This window comes from Theropithecus gelada, chromosome 3, assembly GCF_003255815.1.
Source record: "Theropithecus gelada isolate Dixy chromosome 3, Tgel_1.0, whole genome shotgun sequence".
NCBI classification, from domain to species: domain Eukaryota; kingdom Metazoa; phylum Chordata; class Mammalia; order Primates; family Cercopithecidae; genus Theropithecus; species Theropithecus gelada.
This window is the reverse complement of record NC_037670.1, coordinates 94820387-94847608: the sequence shown is the minus strand read 5'-3', so window position 1 is coordinate 94847608 and position 27222 is coordinate 94820387. Positions and strand designations below refer to the sequence as shown.

The following is a 27222-nucleotide window of genomic DNA, read 5'->3' as shown; positions in this document are numbered from 1 at the left end:
CAATAAACAATACCTGACAAAACCACCATATGAATTTATCTGCAACCAAGGAACCCATACAGAGCCTTGGCCCTCCGAAAGCACCCAGAAACAAAGCCAACTGATCCATGCAACATACATCAGTCATACCCTCAAGGGAAAACAGAATTTAAAAATAAAAAAGTCCCAGCCAAATGAAACCAAATTAACAACAACAACAAAAAAAAAAGCAGCAGCATCGGCTCCCTCAGATGAGAAGGAACCAGCACAAGAACTCTGACAATACAAAAGCCAGAGTGTTTTGTCACATCCAAAGGATCACACTAGCTCCCTAGCAATGGATCCTAACCAGAATGAAATATCTGAAATGACAGTATAAAATTCAGAATATAGAGGGAGCAAAGAAACTCAATGAGATCCAAGAGAAAGATGAAATCCAACACAAAGAAGCCAGAAAAACAATCCAATTCAAAAGACGACATAGGTGTAATAAGAAAGAACCAAACAGAACTTCTGGAATTGAAAAATTTCAAAATGCAGTTGGAAGCCTTAGGAATAGACTAGACCAAGCAGAAGAAAGAGTTTCAAAGTTCAAAGACCGATCCTTCAAATCCACCCAGACAAAAGACAAAAGAATTTAAGAAAACAGGGGGAAAAAAAAGCCTTCGAGAAATATAGGATTATGTAATGCAACCAAACCTATGGCTTACTGGCATTCTTGAAAAAGATGAAAGTAAGCAACTTGGAAAACACATTTGAGAAAATAATTCAGGAAAATTTCCCCAATCTGTCTACAGAGGTCAACATACAAATACAAAAAAATCCAGAGAAATCCTGCAAGACACTATACAAGATGATAATCTGCAAGACACACAGTAATCAGACTATCCCAAAATGAAAAAATCTTAAAGGCAGCTAGAGAAAAGAGACATATTACCTATAAAGGCAAACCCATCAGACTAATAGCAAACTTCTCAGCACAAATTTTACAAGCCAGAAGAGACTGGGGGCCTATTTTAAGCATTCTTAAAGAAAATGTCATATCCCGGCCGGGCGCGGTGGCTCAAGCCTGTAATCCCAGCACTTTGGGAGGCCGAGACGGGCGGATCACAAGGTCAGGAGATCGAGACCATCCTGGCTAACATGGTGAAACCCCGTCTCTACTAAAAATACAAAAAACTAGCCGGGCGAGGTGGCGGGCGCCTGTAGTCCCAGCTACTCGGGAGGCTGAGGCAGGAGAATGGCATAAACCCGGGAGGCAGAGCTTGCAGTGAGCTGAGATCCGGCCACTGCACTCCAGCCTGGGCGACAGAGCGAGACTCCGTCTCAAAAAAAAAAAAAAAAAAAAAAAAAAAAAAGAAAATGTCATATCCCACCAAATTAAGCTTCTAAGTGAACAAGAAATAAAGTCTTTCCCAGACAGTCACTAAAGAAATTTGCCACCATGAGACTGGCCCTACAGGAGAAGCTTAAGGGGGTTCTAAACATGAAAGCAAAATAACAATACTTGCTGCCACAACTAACAATCAAGATTACAAAGCCAACTAGCTAACAACACTAGGCAGGAACAAAACCTCACATATCAGTATTACCCTTGAATGTAAATGGAATAAACACTCCACTTAAAAGACACAGAGTGGCAACTGGGTAAACACAGACCCATTCTCTTACTACCTTTAAGAGACTCATCTCACATGTAATGACACCCATAGGCTCAAAGTAAATGGTTAAAGAAAGTCTATCACACAAATGGAAAACAAAAAAGAGCAGGGATTGCTATTTGATTGTATCAAATAAAACAAACTTTAAACCAAAACACTAAAAAAGGACAAAGAAGAGCATTATATAATGACTAAAGGTTCACAAACAGGAAGATGTAACTGTCCTAAATATACACACACCCAACACTGGAGCACCCACATTTGTAGAATTACTACTATTAGGACAAGCTGCTCCAGGACCCCCACCCCCTCTATGCAGTTAACCCTTACCCTGAATACTCTGCAACTGCATTCCTGAACCCTTATCTTAAAGGCCCCACAGCAAGGTCAACAGACTTGTGAGCAAAACCCTGATTACAGCCCCCTAGGCAGCACTGGGGAGGTCACGAGAAACATGGATAAACCTAAGTTACACCCTCTTGTAAATTCTTATATTGTAAGCCCATCAGGAGATGATATGTGGTAAAGTTAACCGACAAACCACCCCAGGATCTCTCTCCCCCATACAAACCCCTCATTTTGTAAGCTCAGGGCTGCCTCCTCTGACTGTGGTGGAGCAGCCCGACAGGGTAAGGAACTTACTCACCTGACCTTGGAGGTGTCTCTCTCCGCCTTTCTCTCTCTCTCTCTCTCTCTTTTTTCTCTCTCTCTCTCTTTTTTTCTCTCTCTCTCTCATCCTTTCTTTCAGCTAACCTTACAACTACTACACCTAAAACAAGACTTAGTCACACAATAGGGACTTCAACATCCAACTGACAACATAAGATAGATCAACAAGGCAGAAAACTAACCAAAAAATCCTTAAGTTAATTTGACACTTGACCAATTGGACCTAAGAGACATCTACAGGTCACTTAACCCAATGACTGCAGAGTATACATTCTTCTTATCTGCACACAGAACATACTCTAAGACTGTACACATTGCTCTGTCACAAAGCAAGTCTCAACAAATTCAAAACAACTGAAATCATACCAAGTATCTTCTCAGACTACTGTGGAATAAAAATAGAAATTAATACCAAGATGATTCTCAAAACCACAAAAAATACATGGAAACTAAACATCCTGCTCCTGAATGACTTTTGGGTAAACAAGGAAATTATGACAAAGAACAAAATCATTTGTTAAAAAGTGAAAACAGAGCAAAACCTCTGGGTTGCGACAAACACAGTGTTAAGAGGAAAGTTTACAGCACTAAACGTCTACACCAAGGAGCTAGAGAGACGTCCAATTAACAACCTCATCTCGCACCTAAGAGAACTAGAAAAACAAAAACAAACCCCAAAAGCTAGCAGAAGAATAAGCTCATAAGCTAGTAGAAGAAAGCAAATAACCAAAATCACAGCAAAACTCAAATGAAATTGAAAGCCAAAAAGCATACAAAGGATCGACAAAATGAAAAGTTGGTTATTTGAAAGGATAAATAAGACTGACGGACCATTAGCCAGCTAAGCAAAAAAAAGAAAGATTCACAAATAACCACAATCAGACATGACAAAGGTGACATTACAAGCAACCCAAGAGAAATACAAAAGATCCTCAGACTACTATAAACATCTGTATGCAAACAAACAAGAAAATCTAGAGGAAATGGATATATTCCCGGAAATTCACAAACTCCCAAAATTCAACTAGGAAAAAATGGAAACCCTGAACAGATCAATAACAAAGTTCCAAAATTGAATCAGCAATAAAAGAAGAATGTATCAACCAAAAAAACACCCTGGACCAGATGGATTCACAGCCAAATTCTACCAGATATACAAAGAATAGTACCAATCCTACTGAAACTATTCTCAAAAAATCTAGGAGGGGAGATTCCTCCCTAACTCATTCTACAAAACCAGAATCTTCCTGATACCAATTTCTGGCAAAGCCACAATAAAAAAGGAAAATTATAGGCCAATATCCCTTATGAACACAGATGTAAAAATCCTCAACAAAATACTAGCAAACTGAAGCCAACAATATATGAAAAAGAAAATTCACCTCCAGCAAGTGGGCTTTATTCTTGGCATGCAAGGATGGTTCAACATATGCAAATCAATAAATGTGATTCACCATATAAACAGCATTAAAAACAAAAACCATATATGATTACCTCAATAGATTCAGAAAAAGCATTCAGTAAAATCCAACATTCCTTCAAGATAAAAACCCTCACAAACTAGGCATTGAAGGATCATACCTTAAAATAATAAGAGCCATCTATGATACACCCACAGTCAACATCATACTAAATGGGCAAAAGCTGGAAGCATTCCCCCTAAGAACTAAGAACTGGAGCAAAACAAGGATGTCCACTCTTGCCACTCCTATTTAACATAGTACTAGAAGTCTTAGAGCAATCAGGCAAGGAAAACAAAAAGCATTCAAACAGAAAAAGAAGTCAAATTATTTCCCTTCACTGACAATATGATTTTATACCTAGAAAACTCTAAAGATTCTGCCAAAAGACTCCTAGACCTGATAAACAACTTCAGCAAAGTTTCAGGATACAAAAATCAATGTACAAAAATCAATTATTATTTCTATAGACCAATAAGGGAACAGTCAGGCCAAAAACCAAATCAAGAACCCAATCCCATTTGCAATAGCAATAAAAAGAATAAAATACCTAGGAATACAACTAATCAATGAAGTGAAAGATCTCTACAAAGAGAACTATAAAACACAGCAGAAATAAGTTAGGGAAGACAAAAACAGGAAAAAAAAATCCATGGTCATGGAATAGAATAATCAATACTGTTAAAATGTCCATACTGCCCAAAGCAATCTACAGATTCAGTGCAATTCCTATCAAAGTATTAACATCATTTTTCACAGAGTTAGAAGAAAACTATTCTAAAATTCATATGAACTAAAAAAGAGCCTGAATAGCCAAAGCAATCCTAAGCAAAAGAAAACAGGCATCACATTACCTGACTTAAAACTATATAAGGCTACAATAATCAAAACACCATGGTACTGGTATAAAAACAGACACACAGACCAATAGAACAGAATAGAGAACCCAGAAATAAAGCCATACACCTACAACCAACTGATCTTCAACAAGGTCGACAAAAATAAACAATGGGGAAAGGACCATTCAATAAACAGTGCTGGGAAAACTGGCTAACCACATACAAAAGAATGAAACTGGACTACCTCTCACCATGTATAAAAACTAACTCAAAATGAATTAAAGACCTAAAACTGTAAAAACCCTAGAAGAAAACCTACGAAATACGCTTCTGAACACTGGCTTAGGCAAAGAATTTATAAGTCCTCAAAAGCAAATGCAACAATACCAAAAATTGACAACTGAGACATAATTAAACTAAAGACCTTCTGCACAGCAAAAGAAACTATCAACAGAGTAAACAGACAACCTACTGAATGGGAGAAAACATTTGCAAACTATAAATCTGACAAAGGAATAATATCCAGAATCTATAAGGAACTTCAGATGAATCGACAAGAAAAAAAAATTTTTTAATGGGCAAAGGATATGAACAGCCACTTCTCAAAAGACATACAAGCGGCCAACATACTTTTTTAAATGCTCATGACTAATCATTAGAGAAAAGCAAATAAAAACCAAAATGAGGTATCATCTCACGTCAGTCAAAATGACTATTATTAAAAAGTCAAAAAATTACAGATGTTCGTGAGGTTATAAAGAAAAGGAAATGTTAATACACTGTTGGAAGGAATGTAAATTAGTTCAGTCCCTGTAGAAAGCAGTTTAGAGATTTCTTAAAGAACTAAAATTGGAATTACCATTAGACCCCACAATCCCATTACTGGGTATTTACCCAAAAGAAAATGAATCTACCAAAAGGTAATCTGCACTCATATGTTTATCACAGTACTATTCACAATAGCAAGGACATGGAATTAACCTAGGTACCCATCAATGGTGGACTGGATAAAGAAAATGTGGTACATATACTACGCAGCCACAAAAGAGAATAAAATCATGTCCTTTGCAGCAACATGGATATAGGTGGAAGCCATTATCCTAAGCAAAATTAACACAAAAACAGAAAACTAAATACCACATGCTCACTTAAAAGTAGGAGCTAAACACTGGGTACACAGACACGAAGATGGGACCAAAAGACACTGGCCACTGCAAAGAGAGGAAGAATGGAGGGGGCCAAGGGTTGAAAAACTACTTATTTAGTACTATGTTCACTATTTGATTGATGGAGTCAATGGAAGTCCAAACCTCAGCAATGCGCAATATACCCATGTAACAAACCTGCATATTTATCCCCTGAACTTAAAATAATTTGAAAAACAAAAATAGTTGGTCCATACACATATAAAAATCAGAGGAGCCATAAATACTAAATAACCTAACTAGTGTTCTCACCACCCTTTTATAAGGTGACAGACTACAGCAAAGTCAAGTAAGAAAAGCCAAAATTCTCCTCAGAAAGCAGCTTCGAATACATTCCAACGTAACTAATGTTGACCTGAGTTACCAGAATTTCATACCATACAGTTCAGTAGAAATAACTGTGGTTAGAAATTCTCAGCCAAATGATGTCACCTACCATAGCCAAAGAAAAATCTTAATAGCATTCCTACAAATAGTCTGAAACTGTATCTATAAAACAAAACTTAGAAATGTACCCCCAGATGACAATTGATCTAATGTGCAGAGTTGTATAACAAATACCCCTGAGTTTTAGAACAATTGATACTATTCATATCCACCTAAACATCAGATAAGTCAATGAAAGTAATTCAGAAGGAGGAAAGTGAAACAAGCATCATTTAACCTAATTGCTCTTCAGTTTTCATCTTGTACATCTGAAACATCTAAAACACATCTAAAACCATGAATACAAAATATACATTACAAAAATGTATGTCACTCAGTTACTAAAAGTATCCTTTTGGGCTGGACAGGGTGGCTCACACCTGTAATCCCAGCACTTTGGGAGGCCAAGGCAGTAGGATCACTTGAGGCCAGGAGTTCAAAGCCTGCCTAGGCAAAAGTGTAAGACCCCCATCTCTAAATAAATTACTTAAATTAATGAATGAGTAAAGAATAAAATTTTAAAAAGAAAAAAAAAAAGTGTCCTTTTGATGTGGCCTAAATCCCCATGACTCAAAACAGGCTTCATCTATCTGGTGTCATAGCCTCAAAAAGTTACCTTGCATTTCACAATTCAAACACAGGTGAAATAAGACAACTATACGCAAAATAGACTAATGTTTAAAAGTATAAAAGCTTTAATCATGATGTATATTTCGCTTAGTAAAAGCACATGGGTTTTAATTACTAGTTAACATGATATCCTATAATTATGTGAAAGTCTTGTTTTCACTTAGCATACAATTTTCTTATTTCTACAACAAGCTGTTACCAAATTTACCATTTTACTACTTACCTTATTCTGACCAAAAATATATTTGAGTATTTTTGAGAATGTTTGAATGAACTCTTCATTCAAAAGCAATTTCATAGTTCTCTTGCATAACTAGAGTAGCTCTTAAAACCTACACATACACTATACTTTTAAAAGCTTTCTTTAATTGTAAAAGAAAAATAAATTTGAAGCGATCTGTGGGTGGTGATGTCTGATGTTCTTATATTTCAAAGTTTAACAGTGAAAAATACAGAAATCAAGTTACGTGTCAAATTAATAAAATGAGTTGCAGTTAACCCATTTATTCTTACAAAAACTTTGAATCAGTGCAGCAATTATAAATTTCCAGTCCCATATACAGTTTATACTTTATGTAAGAGATTTCTTTGTGAATTTCATTTTGATTCTCTATGCATAACAATTCTAATGCATAAATAAGAGGAGTTTGCCTACATAATATATAAGGCCCTTTTTTACTCTAAGTCTATACCATTTCTTGTATGTTGAAAAAGTGAAACCTATAAATAGTTGCTCATGAATCTAGAACTGGACAATTTAAAGTGTTCTTGAAAAATATGAAGTATAAACAAATAGTAAAGGCTTTGCCATCATTTGGTACAGCAGAGTGTACTCAGCCAAGCAGCACAGTGGAGTGAGAAGAGCAAATCTTAAGACTTCATCAACCCTTAAGACTTCACAGCCTCCCCCTGCCAGTGTTAGAACAGCCTCCAACCACTATCCAGGAGCCTGTGGGACAACAGACCCAAACTCTGGGGCTCTCCTTAGATCTTGCACAATCAATACAAACCCCTTACCAAAGAGGATACAAGGATAGGACTTTCTATAAAATTCAATTTATCAAGATCTGGACTGACTCCTAAGAACTGTTTACCCAATTCCCAATTACTGTCCACTACAGGACTGCCAGATGCATTCTCTAGACTAATAATGAACCCACTAAGCCCTATTATCCTTGTTCATCACAGAGAGATAAATACATTCAGTTATCAATTCTCTCCTACACTCTTGACCACTGTACTGTTCTTGCTTTTTCCTCCCTTATACAATTCCCCACTGATTCCATCCCTCCTAAAGTTTCCCTCTAGGATCACTCTGTTCCAAAGTCAAAACAAACACTTCTATATCACCGACAACTTCACTATTTTTGCTTCAAGTAAAAGCTACTTCTCCTGCAGCTCTCTCAAACAAAGGCTGCTTATTCTTTCATTAATCATGTACCCAACTTCAGGATGCAGGGTCATGATCCCAACCATAACTCCCAGCACATTTCCTGTAAAAACCCCCGTTGTTCCTGTATAATTCCTGCTCATTAGCATTACCTGGGGGAGTAGGGGGATTTTAAAATCCCACTACCCAGCTTACGCCACATACAAATTAAATCAAAATAGCTAGGCTGTGAGCCATTCATCAGAATTTTCAAAGTTCAGGAAAGCTGAGATAAGGGCATTGTCAGTTTGTGAACTTCCCCAGATGACTGCAATATGCAGTTACTTGTGAGAACCACTGATGTATGTACTACTAATAATTTACAAACATTCCTCTCTATCAGGAATGCTGAATAACCTTCAGTTATTTTAACATACATGTGGATAATCCATCAAACATGATACTTTTAATATCATAAGCATTTCACCTCCACCAACATTCACTACAACTTCACTTTAGACACTACAAGACCACACACCCTCATTTACATAACTCACTTCTGTAGTCACTTTCCTATCTATATTGGACTCCATGGTTCACCATTTCAACCCTTCTCTAGCAAATATCCTCACTTATCACATTATGTTGGAACTGCCTGTCTACTAATGGAGTAAATAGGTCACACAGGCAGGGAGTGCAGGGTTACAAATACTCATTTCCACTTTTGAAGGAGTCCTCTTCTAGTTTGGCTAATCAGGGAGAATACTCACAACAGGGCAGTGTAAGAGGACACTGCAGAATTTAAAGTTAGTGGGGTCTTAGTTTCTACTACAAAGCACAGCGGTTGTTAATTATTCAGCACTGCTACATGTAAACCCAAGCTCCCACTGCCCTCATGTATATACCACATATTGTAAGTCTCATGAGGGCAAAAACTGTGTATGCTTTGTTCAGTGTTGTTTGTCTGATGCCAAATATAACAACATCTGCCACAGAGTAGGCTCCCAGTAAGTATGTGTTGACTAAGTAAAACAAAAATAGAGTAGAAGTTCTGATCAATCATCTAAACTAATGTTTTCTAAATCAAGATTTTTTTCCTCCAGTGAACATCTTCACCAGTTTATTTTCCTTTCTGATCATTAATTGGCATCAGAACATTTAGGTTCAGCTTGACCTTGGTTTCAGTATCCAGTCAATTTACTGGGTAACTACTATCTTCAGAGCAGAAAGAAAGGGAGAAGATTAGAATACGAAGTGTAGCAATAAACAAAAACTACTGGGGGAAAAAAAAAGATAAAGAGAAAATTATCAAGGCAGAAAAAGATAATGCAAAACACTACCTTTAAGAGCAATTTCTTAAAATGTAATGAAAAATTATCTCATGTGTGCTTACTCAGGGAAAGGTATGAAAGTAGATATGCAGACTGTTTTTAAAATGAAAACAGTAAACAATATTTTAACTTTTTTACTTAATACACTTTCACACTGGTTTACTTTTCAAGTAGCATGTAATATTATAAACAAAAACGGCATTGCAAATAATATTTTATTTTTAGATAGCACATACCACTTTCCTACAAAGAACATACCATATGGTTAACTCATTTACATTCAGTTAACACTCATTTAAAATATTTAAGTGAAGACATTACTCCTAACAGTTATTTCTACCATGCAAAAGTCATAAGGCTGTCCCAAAACTTGTACTCCACTGCATGAAAAAAACATGAAATATCCTGTTTGAGAAAGCAAAACAAGAAAGTTGGTCCAAATTGTGGTAATAATCAGGAAAAATAACTTAGCATACACAGGATCTTTAAAACAGACTTGCATATAGAAAGTTTTAAAAAGAAAATGAATATGTATTTATATACTGTCAAAGTTTAATTATTTAAATGACAAATAAAACTTTTAAAACCCCTCAATGAGAAAAGGTGTAACATTATGAAGGTGGTAGCAATGAGGGCAAACAGACTGCTGCCAAGTGACTCTGTAAAGATGCAGCTGACCAAAAACAGATGATCCTCAAGAATACCATGATTTGAGCTATAATTCCTAGACCTGAGTGCTACTAAAAGAACGGGTCAGCCCAGTAGGGATCTCCAAAGCTAAAACCCAGAGAGAATGTGCTGGGAGAAAAAATAAGAGAAAGCACCCCAATAATCCACGAGATTATAAAGCAAGGAGAAGAAAACAGATCCCATATGCAGGGAGAACAGAGTTGCAAATACTAGTTTCTACTTTTGAGAGTCCTCTTCTTCTAGGAGTTGTGACTAAACAGGAAGAATACTCACAACAGGGCAGTGGAAGAGGACACTGCAGAATTTAAAGTTACTGGGGTCTTAGTTTCCACTACAAAGTACAGTGGTTGTTAATTATTCAGCACTGCTACAATGTAAACTCAAGCCCCTACTGCCCTCAAATCCTCAATAAAATATTCTATAAATATATACACCATCTAGATATGATAGAATTCATGAAAAATACATTTATTCAAAACTCAATTTGGGGAAAACTATAATGGTTTAACTTCAGCTCTTCTTTTATCTATTTATCTTGTATATATGATATTTGACACCACTAATGAAGCTAACTTTTTAATGCATTATAGAATTTAAATAATTACCTTTTGACACCAAAAGCAACAAAGTAAACATAAATTGGACTATATGAAAATTAGAAAATTCTGTGCTTAAATGATACCATCAAGAAAATCAAAAGCTGTCCCACAAATGGGAGAAAATATTTGCAAATCATGTACCTGATTAATAGACTTCTACTCGGAATATACAAAGAATTCTTAAAACTGAGTAAGAAACATGAATAACCCAATTTAAAAATGGGCACAAGACTTGAATAGATTCTCCAAAGAAGATATACAAATGAAATATGAACATAAACGCATGAAAAGGTGCTCTCTAGAGGCAATAGAGAGATGCAAACAGAAACCACTATGAGATGCTATTTGCACTCACCAGGATGACTGTAATCAAGTGTTCTGGAGGATATGGAGAAAACAAAACCTTCCTACATTTCTGGCAGAAATGTAAAATAGTGCAGACACTTTGAAAAACAGTTTGCAGTTTCTCAAAAGGTTAAAGAATTACTGTATAACCCAGCAATTCCATTCCTAGGTATAGACTCAAAAGAAATGAAAACATATTTCCACAAATGTTCACAGCAGCATTATTTGTAGTGACCAAAATGCAGAAATAACCCACATGTCCAGCAACTGATGAAAGGATAAGCAAAATGTAGTATATCCATACAATGGAATGTTACTTAGCAATAAAAATAAATTTGAAGTCCTATTACATGATACAATGTGGATGAATCTTAAAAACATGCTAAGTGAAATAAGCCAGTCACAAAGGCCCACATATTGTACAATGCCACTCATATAACATGTTCAAAATAGGCAAAACCAGCCGGGTGCAGTAGCTCACCCCTGTAATCCTAGCACTTTGGGAGGCCAAGGCGGGCGGATCACTTGGGTCCAGCAGTTCGAGACCAGCCTGGCCAACATGGTTGAAACCCTCTCTACTAAAGATACAAAAATTAGCTGGACATGGTGGTGTGCGCCTGGAATTCCTGCTACTTAGGAGGCTAAGGCAGGAAAATCACTTGAACCCAGGAGGCAGAGGTTTCAGTGAGCCAATATCATGCCACTGCACTGCAGCCTGAGCAAAAAAGTGAGAGTCTATCTCAAAAAAAATATGCAAAACCATAAAGATAGATTAGTGATAGCCTGCTGTGTGAAGGAGAAAGAAGTGGGGAGTAATGGCTTAAGAGGGAGGAGTTTTCAGTTTGGAGTAATGAGGTACTTCAACTTACTTTGATGACAGATGCCCAACTCTGTGAATATAGCAGAAGCCATTGATTTGAATGCTTTAATTAGGTAAATTGTATGGTATGTGAATTGTATCTTAATAAAGCTGCTTTTCAGATTACAACTAAACAACCCAGAGAAGTAAAATAAATAAGCAGAATAGGCTAAAGGACAGACATACAGATCAAGGGAACAAAACAGATTCAAGATAAAACAAAATAAAAACAATTCTACAAATAAGTATTTTAAAATACAAGATACCACCTCTAGTGCAGTGGTTCTCAGCCAAGGGCAATTTTGCCCCCCATGAGACATTTGACAATGTATGGAGAAAGAATGTATTATCACACCTTGTTAAGGAAGGCACTATCACAGACCAGGCCAGGGATGTTGCCAAGCATCCTACAATGCACAGGATAATCTCTCACAACAATGAAGAGGACGAAGAAGGGGAAAAACAGGAGGAGGAGAAAAAAGAGGAGAAGAGGAAAAAGAGGAAAAGGAGAAAAAGAGAAGAAAGTGGAGGAGGAATAAAGGTATTCTATATTAAAGAGACAAATCAATCACATTACTCAACTAGAATCTGGTTCTAACTGGGAAAATTTGAACATACCAAGTATTAGATTATAACCGGGAATTGTTGGTAATTTTACTAGGTGTAACAATAATGTTGTGGTTATATGTATTTTTTAAATTCTTATGCCTGGGAGATTCAGGAGAGCATTTTAAAAAGTGGCATAATATCAGCAATTTACCTTAAAATAGTTGAGCTATAATAACAACAAAAGTAACAGAGAAAGTTAGGGCGTGTCCATAGAGGCAAGGTAATAGAAGATAAACACGAAGAAAGTAGAGAGAAAGCAAATATGACAGTTTTAACAAATCTAGGTAATTGTATAATGGGTGCTAGTGACAGTATTTTTTTTTTTCAGGGTTTCTGTGTGTTTGAAAGTGTGCTATATAAAAAATTAATTTAAATTAGGAATACTTTTCCCCTAAAAACACATCACAAAAACACTAACAATATGTAGAAAACTGCTTGGAAATTCTGGCTTAAAAAAAGGTAAATTGTTGTGTTACCTAGGTCTGGGACAGCTCATTTTTAGAAAGGCAAAATCTATAGAAAAAGATTAACATATTTGAAAACATAAAATTTTGTCTTAGTAACAAAACAAAATCATAAAGTATACATATACTTGTAAAAATACATGCACCATATGCAACAAAGTATTATAATCCATGAGTAAACAGATGTTTATAAATCATTAAGAAATAGACTGCTACTCCACAGCCGGCACGGTGGCTCACACCTGTAAATCCATCACTTTGGGAGGCTGAGGTGGATGGATTGCTTTGAGCTCAGGAGTTCGAGATCAGCCTGAGCAACATGAGGAAACCCCATTTCTACAAAAATATAAAAATCAGCTGGGCATGGTGGCACGTGCCTGTAGTCCCAGCTACTTGGGGGGCTGTGGCAGGAGGATCGCTTGAGCCTAGGAGGTCAAGGCTGCAGTGAGCCATGTTCGTGCTACTGTACTCTAGCATGGACGACAAAGTGAGACCCCGTCTCAAAAAAAGAAAAAGGAATAGACTACAACTCCAAAGAAAAACAAGATATGAACAGCAATTCAAAACAGGAAATATAAAAGGCTAATAAGCATGTGAAAAGATTATCTACCCTACCAGCAATCAAAGAAATCCAAAATTTTAAAGCAAGAATGTAACTTTTCACCTATGTAATAAACAAAGATAAAAAGTTATAAGTCAAATTTGTTTGTTTTAATAAGCTAAACATTTCTGTTTTAATAAGCTAAACATAAGATTAAAAAATATAAACTATGCTCTTGGCATTTATTTTGACATATCTATATACATATATATACACACACACATATATTGTGTGTATATGTATATTAGAAACAGTGTCTCACTCTGTTGCCCAGGCTAGAGTGCAGTGATGTGATCATAGCTCACTGCAGCATCCAATTCCTGGACTCCAGCAATCCTCCCACCTCAGCCTCCTGAGCAGCTGGGACTACAGGCACACACCACCATGCCTGGCTAATTTTTTAATTTTTTGCAGATACAAGGTCTCCCTACACTGCCCAGGCTGGTCTAGAACTCATGGGCTCCAAGCTATCCTCTCACCTCAGCCTCCTGAAGTACTGGGATTACAGGCATGAACCACAGCACCCAGCCAGAAATTAAAATATTCTTGACTGTCCAGGTTTCTCAATAATTTTCCTATTCCATAAATACTCTGTTCTCTTTAGACTGCCTGTCCTTATGACACTAAACTAAAATAAAATGTATTATTTTGACATAATACAACACTACACTTTGCATTTCTAACCCAACCTTCTGTCTACCTCCTAAGCACTCTGTTTGGGCCACATTATAGTACTTAAAATCCTCAAGCATCAAGACCATTTCTGTCATTACCTCACACTAAAAATAAGCTCAGTTACATGGAAATTCACCTTCAATTCCTTTAACTGAATTAGAACAAATTTAGTTTATCTATCAGAAGATTTCCACTCACAAAGTGTTCCTCCACTAAATAAAGTACACAAAACTTTTATCACAGCAGTTCCCTGGTACAAAGGCAAGATAAAACAGGACATTCACAAATGTCCCCCAATCCTTCTATCGTTCATACAGGACAATAACAATACAAGAATAAAAGTCCTAGTATTTACAAGTCTTGATTTCTGCTTTTCTCCATAATATAGACTCCAAGGGGAAATCAAAGCAACACAAGCCTATCACAGCAGAGAAAGCTAGATCCTCAGTGCATGGTATTAACACTTCATTTCTTTCTTACGAAAAGGAGCACCCTCTAAAACAACAATAGGAGCTATCATTTATTAAGTGCTTACTTGGCCAGGCACAGTAGCACATGGACGTAGCCCCAGCTACTCAGCTACCTGGACTGAAGCAGGAGGGTTACCTGAGCCCAGGAGTTTGATGCCAGCCTGGGCAACACAGCAAGACCCCATTTCTAAAAAAAAAAAAATAATATATTAAGAGCTTACTGCTGGCTAGGATTTGCTAGCCACTTGAACTATATCTAGTTCTCACAACTCTATGACATAAGTTATATTAACTATTCTACAGATTTAAGAAATAACAGCTAAGTGACAAAACTGGAGCATGAACTGAGCTTTGGCTTAAAACCCAAGTGTGTTCTTGAATCATTACTTTACACTGACTCTCAAGGTTTTTTAAAAGGGAGGATGGGCAAAATTCTGCACATAATATCTAAATAATCAAACAAAACTGATTTATTTAGATTCAAAAAATTCAATTTTTCTGAAATTTTGACAGAACTAACCTGTCACTAACATCTTAAAGTCCTTGATGCTTTTTAGGAATCCGATGTAGATTTTGCAGGTGTTAAGATAACTTTTAGGGTATGTTCTAGAGTTAGTAACAACTCAAGATCAGAACAATGACTCTGACCCTGAAAATACTAAAAGATTCTTTTAACTGACAATAAAAAGTAAGATTTATAGTGTTCATTTAACTAGAGATGATGTCTTTTCAATCAAGATAAATTCAGATAAGAGGTATACAAGGAAACTGTACTGGGCTCTACTGTTCATGAAAAAAGTATATAAACCATTCTATTTGTTCCCCTTTTAAATTAACAATAAAAAGTATTTTTTAAACCCATAAATAAAGTATAACATACAAATAGAAGTTACATTTTCTATTTGGGCTTTTTAAATCTATTTGAGAAGGAGTAGAAAGATTAAAGGCCAGGGAATAAACCCTGAGAGAGCATGCTGGCAGGCCTGTAGACACAGAGAAGAATAACGAAGACAGAAAGGAGAAAAAACAAATCAACAAATACACAAAAGATCAGTGACAAGAAAGAAAAGATGGAAAGCATGGAGTATAACTATATAAAGGAACAGAGACAGATATAGATTCACCCCCAAAGGACCTTAATGGCATAATCTCCAACCAAGTAAAATGTTACTGTAACAGGCGGAACACCCCACTCCTTAAGTATAATAGTTTAATCTATCATTATATGAACAAGATCAGCAGCTGCTCATAAAGGGACTGAAATTATGTATATGCTTAATATCTACAATTTAAATTTACATCAGTACAAATTTTATCTGTAATACCTTAGCCCTAAGTCTCTTTACCTACTGCACAGTACTATTAACACCACTCAAGTCAACCACATATTTTTTAAAAAAAGATTTTTAACATTCCTCACCTTTCTGCTCTAAGACAATTCAATAGAAGAGATTATATAAATTGAGAGCCACTTTACATAAAACTTCATCAAACTGACAAGAACCATAGTACTTCTCATGTCAGAAAACTACAATAATAGCATTTCAAAAGCATAATATGCAAGTGTACTACAATCTTTCCTTTTCATTTCATCTATAGTAAAAGTTTTAGTTTCCAGAAGAAACATATTGGTTAGCCAAAAATTCTGGTTATGATCAATTCGTATTACACAGGTGTCATCCCTTTTGATTTCCTTCTGAAATTCAGTCTAAATCTCGCTCTTAGTATTCACTTTGGAAATGCAATATGTAAATTGAAAAGTTAGTAAAAACTGAGATAGAAAGTAAGGAAAGAATTAGATCATCTGGGTCACAGAGGATTACTCTGACATTTTAAGACTACCACAATCAAAGAGCACTAAAACAGCTTCAAACATTAAATTCTAAGTTTTGAAAATAAACCACTTGCTATTTATATCAGAGGAAATAAGAATAATGCCTCAGATTTATTGTTACTGTAGAAAACATTGCACAGTACCTGTGTTACTTCACTTAATAGTTGCAACAAACCTATGAGGTCAGTACCATTAATTTATAAGTCACATATACGAGAAGAAAGCTGAGGCTCAGAAACGTTAGTAAACTTTCCAAGGTCAAAATGCTCGGAATCGAGAAAACTTAGATTCAAATCCAAATAATCTGACAACAGCCATCACTCTTAATCAAAAGGATACATTTTTATTCAGAAATTAAGAATACTTGGTTTGGGATTAGAGGAGATATAGACACATATCTAAAAAGATGATTAACACTGAATCCTAGTATAAAGATAATCTAACTTTCATCATCACATAAATTTTGTGTTAGTGCCTATTATATGACTGAATATTCTGAGCTACTGACATTAATTTCAGGAGTTTTAGATTCATAAAATACATTTTTAATAAACCATAAAACACTCTCAAGTCTACTTGGGTTTTCTAAAACCTTTATGTAACCAATACTCACTATTTGTAAAGTATATTATTTCAGTTTCTTTTCCTGTATCTTTCTGGTGTTCTGCCCTTCAACCCCTGGGCCACAGAGCACTACAGGTCCATGGCCCATTAGGAATCAGGCCGCACAGAAGGTGGTGAGTGACGGGGAGTGGGCTTTTCCGCCTTAGCTCAGCCTCCTGTCAGATAAGCTGGGACATTAGATTCTCACAGGAGCACAACCCCGATTGTGAATTGCACATGCAAGGATGTAGGTTGCACACCTTATGAGAATCTCATGCCTGATGATCTGAGGTGGAACAGTTTCATCCTGAAACCATTCCCCACAACAGCCGTCCGTGGAAAAATTGTCTTCCACAAAACTGGTCCCTGGTGCCAAAAAGGTTGGAGACTATCATTGTAGCCCATTCATTTTACTCTCCTGACTCCCACCAGGATTAAGACTATTGCAATACTTTGAAGTGTTGAGCAGTTAGGTACTGTACAAGAAAAAGATCAGATGTTAGTAACTAACACCAGATGTAAAATAGCTGATTATATTGATAGTTGCATCTGATTAAAGGCCAATTGTGTTTCTAAGCTGAGAAAAATTCTGAGAAAAGAAGCTATCTCAAACTCGGGAAGAGAATATATTGCAAAATACAATATTACAGCTTGGAGAAACACTGGATAACACAACACTGTATCTTAAAGTCAGACCATTATTTCCTAATATTTTCATAATAACAGAAATAAGGTGAAATTTTATTTCACATTTAACTCTTCCACTAAAATTGTACAACTTCAGTTTTATAATTTCCAAACTTCACATGACAATGAATCCAAAGGCCATTATCCACAACTCTAGCCCAAAAATAAAAGAACTCACAAAACAAAGAATCACAACTCTTTCCTATGCTAAGCCAGTCAGGCTAAAAATAGCCCCAAGTTTCAGGTACAAAACCAATTCAGGTTTAAATGGAATAAGAACCATGGATTCTCCAACAATGCACGGCTAAGGTCAAGAGCAAAGCTGGATTCACCTTAGGGTCTTCACAGATGCATCAGAATAAAATGACCCTTACGAAATCAGAGAAAACAGTGCAATAAGTCAACAATGGTGAAGTATTCCTGTTGATATACATGATCCTCTCATAAGTATATTTATAGATCATTATTCTACTTTAACAGTGGAACAGAGCAGAATCATCTTAATGAACTTTTCTGGTATATACTATTTCTGAATATACAATGGAATTATAAATGGGCAAAAGACATAACAGTACTCTGTCTCCAACATTGAACAGAGAAGCATTTTAGTCAAGAGTCTGTGGTAGCAGCTGCCCTCCTTAAAAACAGACCCCCAAAATTTCCAACTTTGAAACCATAGCCAAATTTTTACTGATACTTACAAAACTTTCAAGATAGCATTAAAGGTCATACAAACTGAAACACTCTAACAAAGTGCCATGGAAATCAGCATTATTGTACTATTATAAACAAAGCTTTCTTTAAATGCATCTAGCGTAGGAATTAAATTTTAAGTAATATTAATGAAATTATAATATCAAGTAGTAAGAGATCAAAATAAAATCCAATTCCTTCTTGCATTTATAACTGGTTATATCAAAATAACAACCTAATCAGATCTTTCCCTCTAGGAAAAATTAAGACAGAATTACATTCCTAACTAAAAGCCTCACATTCAACTTTTTTTTTTTGTCCCATTGCCCTTAAACACAATATTCAACCAATGTGCTTACTATAAAAAATGTCTGGGCCGGGCGCGGTGGCTCAAGCTTGTAATCTCAGCACTTTGGGAGGCCGAGACGGGTGGATCACAAGGTCAGGAGATCGAGACCATCCTGGCTAACACAGTGAAATCCCATCTCTACTAAAAAATACAAAAAACTAGCCGGGCGAGGTGGCGGGCGCCTGTAGTCCCAGCTACTCGGGAGGTTGAGGCAGGAGAATGGCGTAAACCCCGGAGGCGGAGCTTGCAGTGAGCTGAGATCCGGCCACAGCACTCCAGCCTGGGCGACAGAGCGAGACTCAGTCTCAAAAAAAAAAAATGTCTAATTAACGTAGATGGTAACCAATCCTTTAAGGGTAATTAATGTGATAGTTTAAATTTATCATTGACAATTTCATCTCAGTAATTTTTCACTTTAATCTTAATTTTTCTTGAGGAAATACTCAACATTCATTCATTCAACAGATATTTAGTGAGGTCTACTAAGTATCAAGCTCTATTCTGGGCTCTGGGAGTTACAACTATGAGGCCCATCCTCAGGAGTTTACTCTATTAAAACATGTAACGAGCAAATAAATATACACATAACACATGGAGGTGGGAACTGCAGGATCAAGTATTACTTTCACCAGGTTGACTATTCAGTTGCAAGAAATCCATTTCAGAGCTGCTGTCTCATCCAAACTAGTAGATTTACCAGGAGTTGTAAAGCTAACCCAAGTCATAGTTATCTTTTAATTATATTCTCCAATCTTTTCCCCTCTTAACTTTTCACCCTTTAGTGGTATCATTTTATTCTGACACAAGACCTCAAGGCTCCCACTTTGATGGCCAAAGTGGTACAACGCTAAATTTAGCGCTGATAGTGATTTCTGAGGACAGGTTTCCCAACTGACTCATCATTTCAACACCAGAACTTATTAGCATGTGCCTAGTATAAAGTAGGCATATTCTTGTTTGGTGAAGAAATTAATCAATAAAAATCAATCTCCAGCACAAGTTATAACCAAAGGCTTATAAACATGACCCTTAATAACAGCTTTTCCTTTTAAGGATTTACCAAGTGTGATTAAAAATAAAAGATTTCTCTTCCCACAAATGTTTGGGAATATGTACAGACAAATGACTGGTAACCCTCAAATAAATCATCTTTTTCAAAACATTTAGAACTCTGCTTTATTTTGAACTCTGCTTTAAGGAGGCAGGGCACAGTGGCTCACGTCTGTAATCCCAGCACTGTGGAAGGCCAAGGAGGGTGGAACACAAGGTCAGGAGATGGAGACCATCCTGGCTAACCTGGCGAAATCCCGTCTCTGCTAAAAATACAAAAAATTAGCCAGGCGCACTGGCACGTGCCTATAGTCCCAGCTGGTCAGGAGGCTGAGGCAAGAAAATCGCTTGAACCTGTGAGGCAGAGGTTGCAGTAAGCTGAGCTTGTGCCACTGCACTCCAGTCTGGGTGACAGAGCAAGACTCTGTCTTAAAAAAAAAAAAAAAAAGAACTTGCTTTAAGGCATTCATTGAAATCAGTTTATCAACCTTACTAATTTAATTTGTAAGATATGCTCTCAGTCCACTTTTTTCTTTCACTTCTTTTAGTCTATTCCCTGTCTCCGCTGTAACTATACCACTAGCCAGGGGACTCCCCTGCTAATTTCCCGTCAGGACCCACCCACCTACCCACCAAGAAAATAGTGAGTAATAAATAAAACTACATGAAGCCTAGGATTTAAATTCATTAGTACAAGGAATATACAGGGGGGGAAAAAAAAACCCGATGTATTAACTACTAACATTTGTATAATAACTGACAATTTGCAAAGTTATACCCTCCATCATCTTACATGATCTTCATAACAATGTGAGAACAGCGAGAAAGGTGCTATTACCCCAATTTTACACAGAAGAAAACTAAAGCTTAGAAAGTTCAAACTACTTCCTTAACATCCCATCAAAAATAAGTGGTAAAGTTGAGACTCATCCCTTACAGTGCTTAACATATAGGTTTGTGTGTTGCCGTATGTATAATTTGTCGAGAGACATAGTATTTACCACTATAACTCCAGCCTATTTATTCATTTAATTCCAAATACCTTTAAAATGTTAAACAGTTTAAGAGCTATCTGCTTGCTTCAATGTTTCCTCTCCTTACACATATTTAAGGCACTGTAACATCAAAATTAAACTTAACTCTGAAATAGAAAGTCAATTCCAGATTACAATCAATTGAGGAGGCACTTCTTGGTCTATTAAACCACAAAACTTCAAAGCACAGTTTAAAAAGCCATAATCTGAGAACCTCACTCAGGGAAAGCTGTAAAGTCATCGTGGTGGAATATTTTAGATGTCAACTTGACTATATTAAGGAATACCTACAAACCTGGTAAAGTGTTCCTTTGGGTGCGACTGTGAGGATTTTCCAGAGGAGACTGAGATTAGCATGTAAGTCTGAGTGGACTACCTGGAGGTCTGCCTTCCACGTGGGCAGGCACCACCCAATCTTCTGGGGGCCCAGAGATAACAAAAACGGAAAGATGTATATCTACCGGAGCTGGAATACACTTTTCCACATCAGAACTGGGGAGAAACTGTAAACCATACATGTGATAAGGGGTTAACAGACTAAATATAAAAGGAACTGAATTCAATTTCAAGAAAATAACCCATTTTTAAAATGGGCAAAGGGCTTCAACAGACATGTCTCAAAAGAAGACATACATCTGGCCAACAAATACATGAAAAACTGCTCAGCATCACTAACCATTAGGAAAATGCAAATTAAAACCACAATGAGATATCACCTCACACCTGTTAGAATGGCTATAATCAAAAAGATGAGAGGTAAGTGATGCCATGGATGTGAAGAAAAGGGGATTCTTGTACACTGTAGGTAGAAATGTACATTAGTACAAGCATTATGAACAATGGTATGTAGGTTCCTCAAAAACCTAAAAATTGAACTACCATACAATCTCACTCCTGGGTATATTTTCAAAAAATGGAACTCAGTATGTTGAAAGGATATCTGCACTCCCAGGCCCACTGCAGCATCAGTCACAAAATCCAAGATACAGAATCAACCTAAGCATCCATCAATGGATAAACAGATGAAGAGAAGGTGGTAGATACAATTGAATACTAATTGAGCTTAAAAGAGAAGGAAATTCTGTCACTTGCTACAACATGAATGAACATGGAGGACATCATGCTAAGTGAAAAAAGCCAAGCATGGGAAGACAAACACCACATGATCTCACTTGTACATGGAATCTTAAAAAGTCAAACTCACAGAAGCAGACAGCAGAATGACAGATACCAGAGCCTGGAGAAGAGGGAGCAATGGGGATATACTGTTCAAAGAATACCAAGTTTCAGATAGATAGAAGGAAGAAATTTTTAGATTAAACAACTGTCAATAATCATGTATTATATATTTTAAATAACTAAATTTCAATTGTCTCACCACAGAAAATAATCAAGGTGATATGTTATTCAGCTGTACTTAATAATTCCACACTGTGCACACATTTCAAAATATCACCCTGTACCCCATAAATGTATAAAAATATGACTGTCAATTAAAATAATATTAAAAAAGAAAAAATTCTTTAAGAATGTTTATCAATATTCTTCTTGGTTTGTCAAAAGATGCCAAGTAAGGCTGTGTGTAGAGGGGCAAGCCAAATTCATTTTAGACACTGATGTTTTGCCACTCCCATTATAAAATCCCTTTCCTACCTCTTAACACCCTCTGAATGCCAGTGGACCTATGGTCTTCTGGATTTGGTTAGTAGCTCTTGCAATGTCATTAATAATTAAAGAAATAGCTTATATAGCTTAAGGATTAATCTACCCCAAGAGCATTTCTATTACAAATATATTAATCAACAAAACCAAGTCACAATATTTTACTAAGCACTTACGGGCAAGACAGCTGTGTGTGAGTGTGGATGTATGTGCATGTGTGTGTTCAAAAGGACCCCTGGATGTTCAGGGAGCCTTTCTTGATACATAACTCATCACTCAGGCTTTCCCTAAGTGAAATACAGGAAAGTATATTCATCTCCATGGTTAAATGACTTTGCAATATGCTGTAAATTCTATCATCTTCTTTGAAAATAAATCACCTATCAAAAGCTATGGGAAGTCCTCCAGAGAAGAAACCTATTAACTTTCTTTAGGCAAATATCCTCCAAATTTATTTCAACTACAAAACCTTTTACTTCTTTAACAACTACTAACCTAGAACCTATCAAAGTGTTGCAGTTTATGCCTTTTCCCATTTGTATCAGATCTGTTAACTCTGAGAATCAGTGTTAATATTGAAAATTCAACAAATCTGGATGGAAGTAACAACACAAATAGAAACTATTATTACTTAATAGTCACTTAATGATCCACATTTACAAACAACTAACAACTTTAAATAACTACACTTTTTATTATTTTTTAAAACACAGGACAAGTGACAACAGGTTGATAACTGGTTTTTATGCAAAAACAACCTCCAAAGTATGCCACAACACTGGAAAGTATTCAGCACATTTTCCCACATTTCTTACCTTTAGTTTTCTGTAATAATAAATGCTCAGAATTATAATCCTAATTGCTCCTGAATTATCAAGAAAAGTTTCAAAGTGTGTTTAATGAAAATTCACTGATAAATATTTCATTATCTTCTAATGTTGTGAAAACTCAAATTAATTAAAACAAATTATCAGGTAAACAAACATCCCATGCCCTAATTTTGATATATGAAGTTTACTGTTAGGAAAAAAAAGATAAGAAAAGAAGGGATAGAGGGAGAGTGGAGTGAGTATTAAATAAATTTCATATACACTATAACAAATTTTTTGCCAAGTATAGTAGGAGTCACATTAGGAGTAGGAAGTCCTAACAGGAGCAAGGACAACAGAAGGAGAAAAAAATCTAACATTAAAAAAAAATAATAAAATCTAGCTAGACATTACATACAGCTCAGCCCTGTATGTAAAATGCAAAAATAAATAAATAAATAAATAAATATGACTAGCAAGTTTTCTAAATAATTCCATTGTATTTAGGACAAAATAATACAAATTGAAGCCAAAAAGTTAACATTGAGAACTATATGGGTGCTATACTTTCAATTTACATTAATCTATCATATTTCATAGGTTCAAAGTTCAATGCACATATTAGTTTGCTCAACTGAGTGATTTTCCATTTTAGCTTAACTTAAAATAGTCCTTAGTTGATCACTTGTGTGGCTTCTCATTTCTGAAAGGTTTCAATTAGAGATATATTTTTGGCCTGGCGCGGTGGCTCACGCTTGTAACCCACTTGCTTGGGAGGCTGAGGCACGAGAATAGCTTGAATCTGGGAGGTGCAGGTTGCAGTGAGCCAAGATCGCGCCATGGCACTCCAGCCTGGGCAACAGAGCAAGATAAAAAACAAAGATATATTTCGACAAAACGCAAAACTGAAAAGTTTCATATGAATATTTATCATTACTATTCTCATTATGTATCTGTACTTAGTATCCTCACCTTGGTTAAAAAAAAAAACTAAGAATAGTATGCTGATTTTATCAGCTACAAAGAAAATTAATGATGCATTCCACACTGAGTCACAAAAAGCACACAATGTGGAATAAGAGGACCTAAATGTGATTTCTGTCTCATCCACTCTTTATACAACTTTAAGCAAGCTCCTTTAACCTTCTCAACCTGTTTTAACATTGGTTAATGGGGCTATCACCTACCTCAGTGTTGAGATGTAAAGAATCCAATCACATAGTACAATTCACCACTTTCTGAGCACAGTAAATGCTTGCTGAGCATGACTAATATAAAGACAGGAGAATCTTTCATAGCACAGCTCATCACTACACATTTTGAGACCTAACATGAATTAAATCACATCTCCTAAAATCTGCTGATCTAAATCAGCAATGTCTACCAGAAGCAATAAAAAGGAAGTCTCACACTAATTTTTTAGTAACCAATTTTGAGTGAAATTTTATATCTAAAATATCTCAAAATAATACTAGTTTACGAGGCTTAGAAGCCCTGTTTAAAAAATGAAAAGGAAAAAAAGCTAAAGTAAAGCAGAAAGTTTTTTTCAAGTAACCATTTTCAGTTTACTCACAATATTCAGACAAGGAAGTACAACAGCATGTTTTCAAATCTGTCAAGAGAGCTGAAAACTACTTGAGAGGCAACCGAGCAAAATGGTCAGAGCTCTCTACTGAGAGGAGATGAGATTCCAGTTTCAACTGTCACTAATATTTAATAATTGACCTTGCACAAGAGTCTCTGTGCTTCAGTTTCCTAATCTATAAACGACTACTGAAAACTATAGAGAAGACTTTAGTACAATTTAATCTGGGCCTTACTTTGGCGAGGCAATCTAGAAAAGTTAATAGAATGGGCTAGGTAGCAACTGCCAAGGTTGGAATCCTGGTTCTGTCACTTAAAAGCTGCGCAGTTTTCCCACAAAAAGCACTAAAGTACAGTTTACTTAATACTATCATTGATTTATCGTTTAAAATATTTCCCTAAAACACAAAATTGCATTAAAATACAGAAGCTGAGAAAGTTCCATCTTTCCAAATCATTTTACTGGCAGACACAGAAGTAGTTCATTTGAAAATATTAAAACTCTAAAACATGTTAACATAAGCCAAGTTTAATCAAAAGATTATATCACATAATATTACACATTAGAGACAACACTAAACACTTATTATAAGGTTAACTGTTCCCATCAAAATATCACACTTAAGGTAAAAATGAAACTTCTGCTACTTACAGGTTTTTTTCTAATCTATTACTGCTAATCACAACACAAACTTACGATATAACCATAATCTCCAAGAATAAAATTAACTCCAAGAACGATAAATCTGTAGAATTTAAAAATATAAAGCGAACTTCAAACAACTAAAAATACGTTCTGTAGAAGTTACAATCAACCAATAAGTATTTATCATATGCCAGGCTCTGTGTTTAGATTAAGTACAAACAGCAAAGTATAAAGTTCCTCAAAGTTAGTCAAGTTCCAAGGACTTGAAATTTCAGGCAAGTACGTGCTTTATCATCACTTTTCACAAAATAAAAGCCACTCACCTACAAATGTTTGTATTTCCTTTTTGGACCATGTAGGACTACTTCCCACTGCCCACTAAAATTGTTTCCTATTCTCAGTTCAGCCCATAAAAATGCCCAATCCAGTCAGTTCCTCACCTCAGGATCCTCACAGTACTTAAAGTGAACGGCTTCGAAAAAGGTATTTCATCAAATCACAAGGTTCAGTATTTTATGTTCAGTGACACCTACACCTGCAGATGCTACAACACATAACTGGGCTAACCAGGATCAAGTACCTAGTTGCACCAATTTATTTCTTCCCCTTAAAATGTTGGTAGTAAAGGCAAACTCTACTTCTTCAAAAAGTCGGCTTTTTGCAATGCCCATTAGGCACAGAAAAGGGAAATTGATTGGTTCGTCATAGTTGCCCTACTTCCATTTCAGGTCCAAGTAAAAAAACTATTCCATAGAGAGTAAAAGGGGGCCACACGCAAATCAAGGAAGCAGATGCTAAACTGAATTTTGTGATGACCACCATTTAAGCGAAAGGTGATGGGTGTGGGGGAGGGGATGACACAACTGAGCCATACAAGTGCAGCTTGAGATAAAAAGTCCACTTCATGAAGCAGTCAAAGTAGGCGGTGGGAAACAAACCGGGTCGGGCCGAGCAACAACCCCAGGTTGCTGACCGAGCTCGGAGGCGGAGGGCCCTGGAGCTCAGACACCGGAGAAAGGAGACCTCGGGCAAACCACAGGATAACAAGAACCAGCAGTAATGTGGAAAGGCCAACGCTCCCACAGAGTAGCGTATAAGGGGACAGAAAAAGGGAGCGATGAGTTAGAAGGGAGTGACAGCAGGAGGGAGACCAGTGCCGGGGCGAGTGGCAAGTGGCAACTGCGAAAGGCGAGGCACGGGCAGCCGGAGGTGGTGGGACTCTGTTGAGTCAGCACAGCTCCTACTCTGGGGGCACTTGTAGGATCCCCGCCGCTCCTGGGCCCTGGAGCCCGCGGCGAAGGGTCAGGCCCACCTTCCGGAGAGATGATGTTCTCTGACGGGCTGGCGCCGGCCCCTTCCCCATTTCACAGGTAAACACCGGCCACCGTCG

At 36.6% G+C, this 27222-nt stretch overlaps 1 protein-coding gene across 8 annotated transcripts in view; it reads right to left on the bottom strand.

The window, feature by feature from the left end:
* SNX13 (sorting nexin 13) overlaps positions 1-27222 on the bottom strand; it is a 164156-nt gene that overhangs the window by 136697 nt on the left and 237 nt on the right. The window lies entirely within an intron of this gene.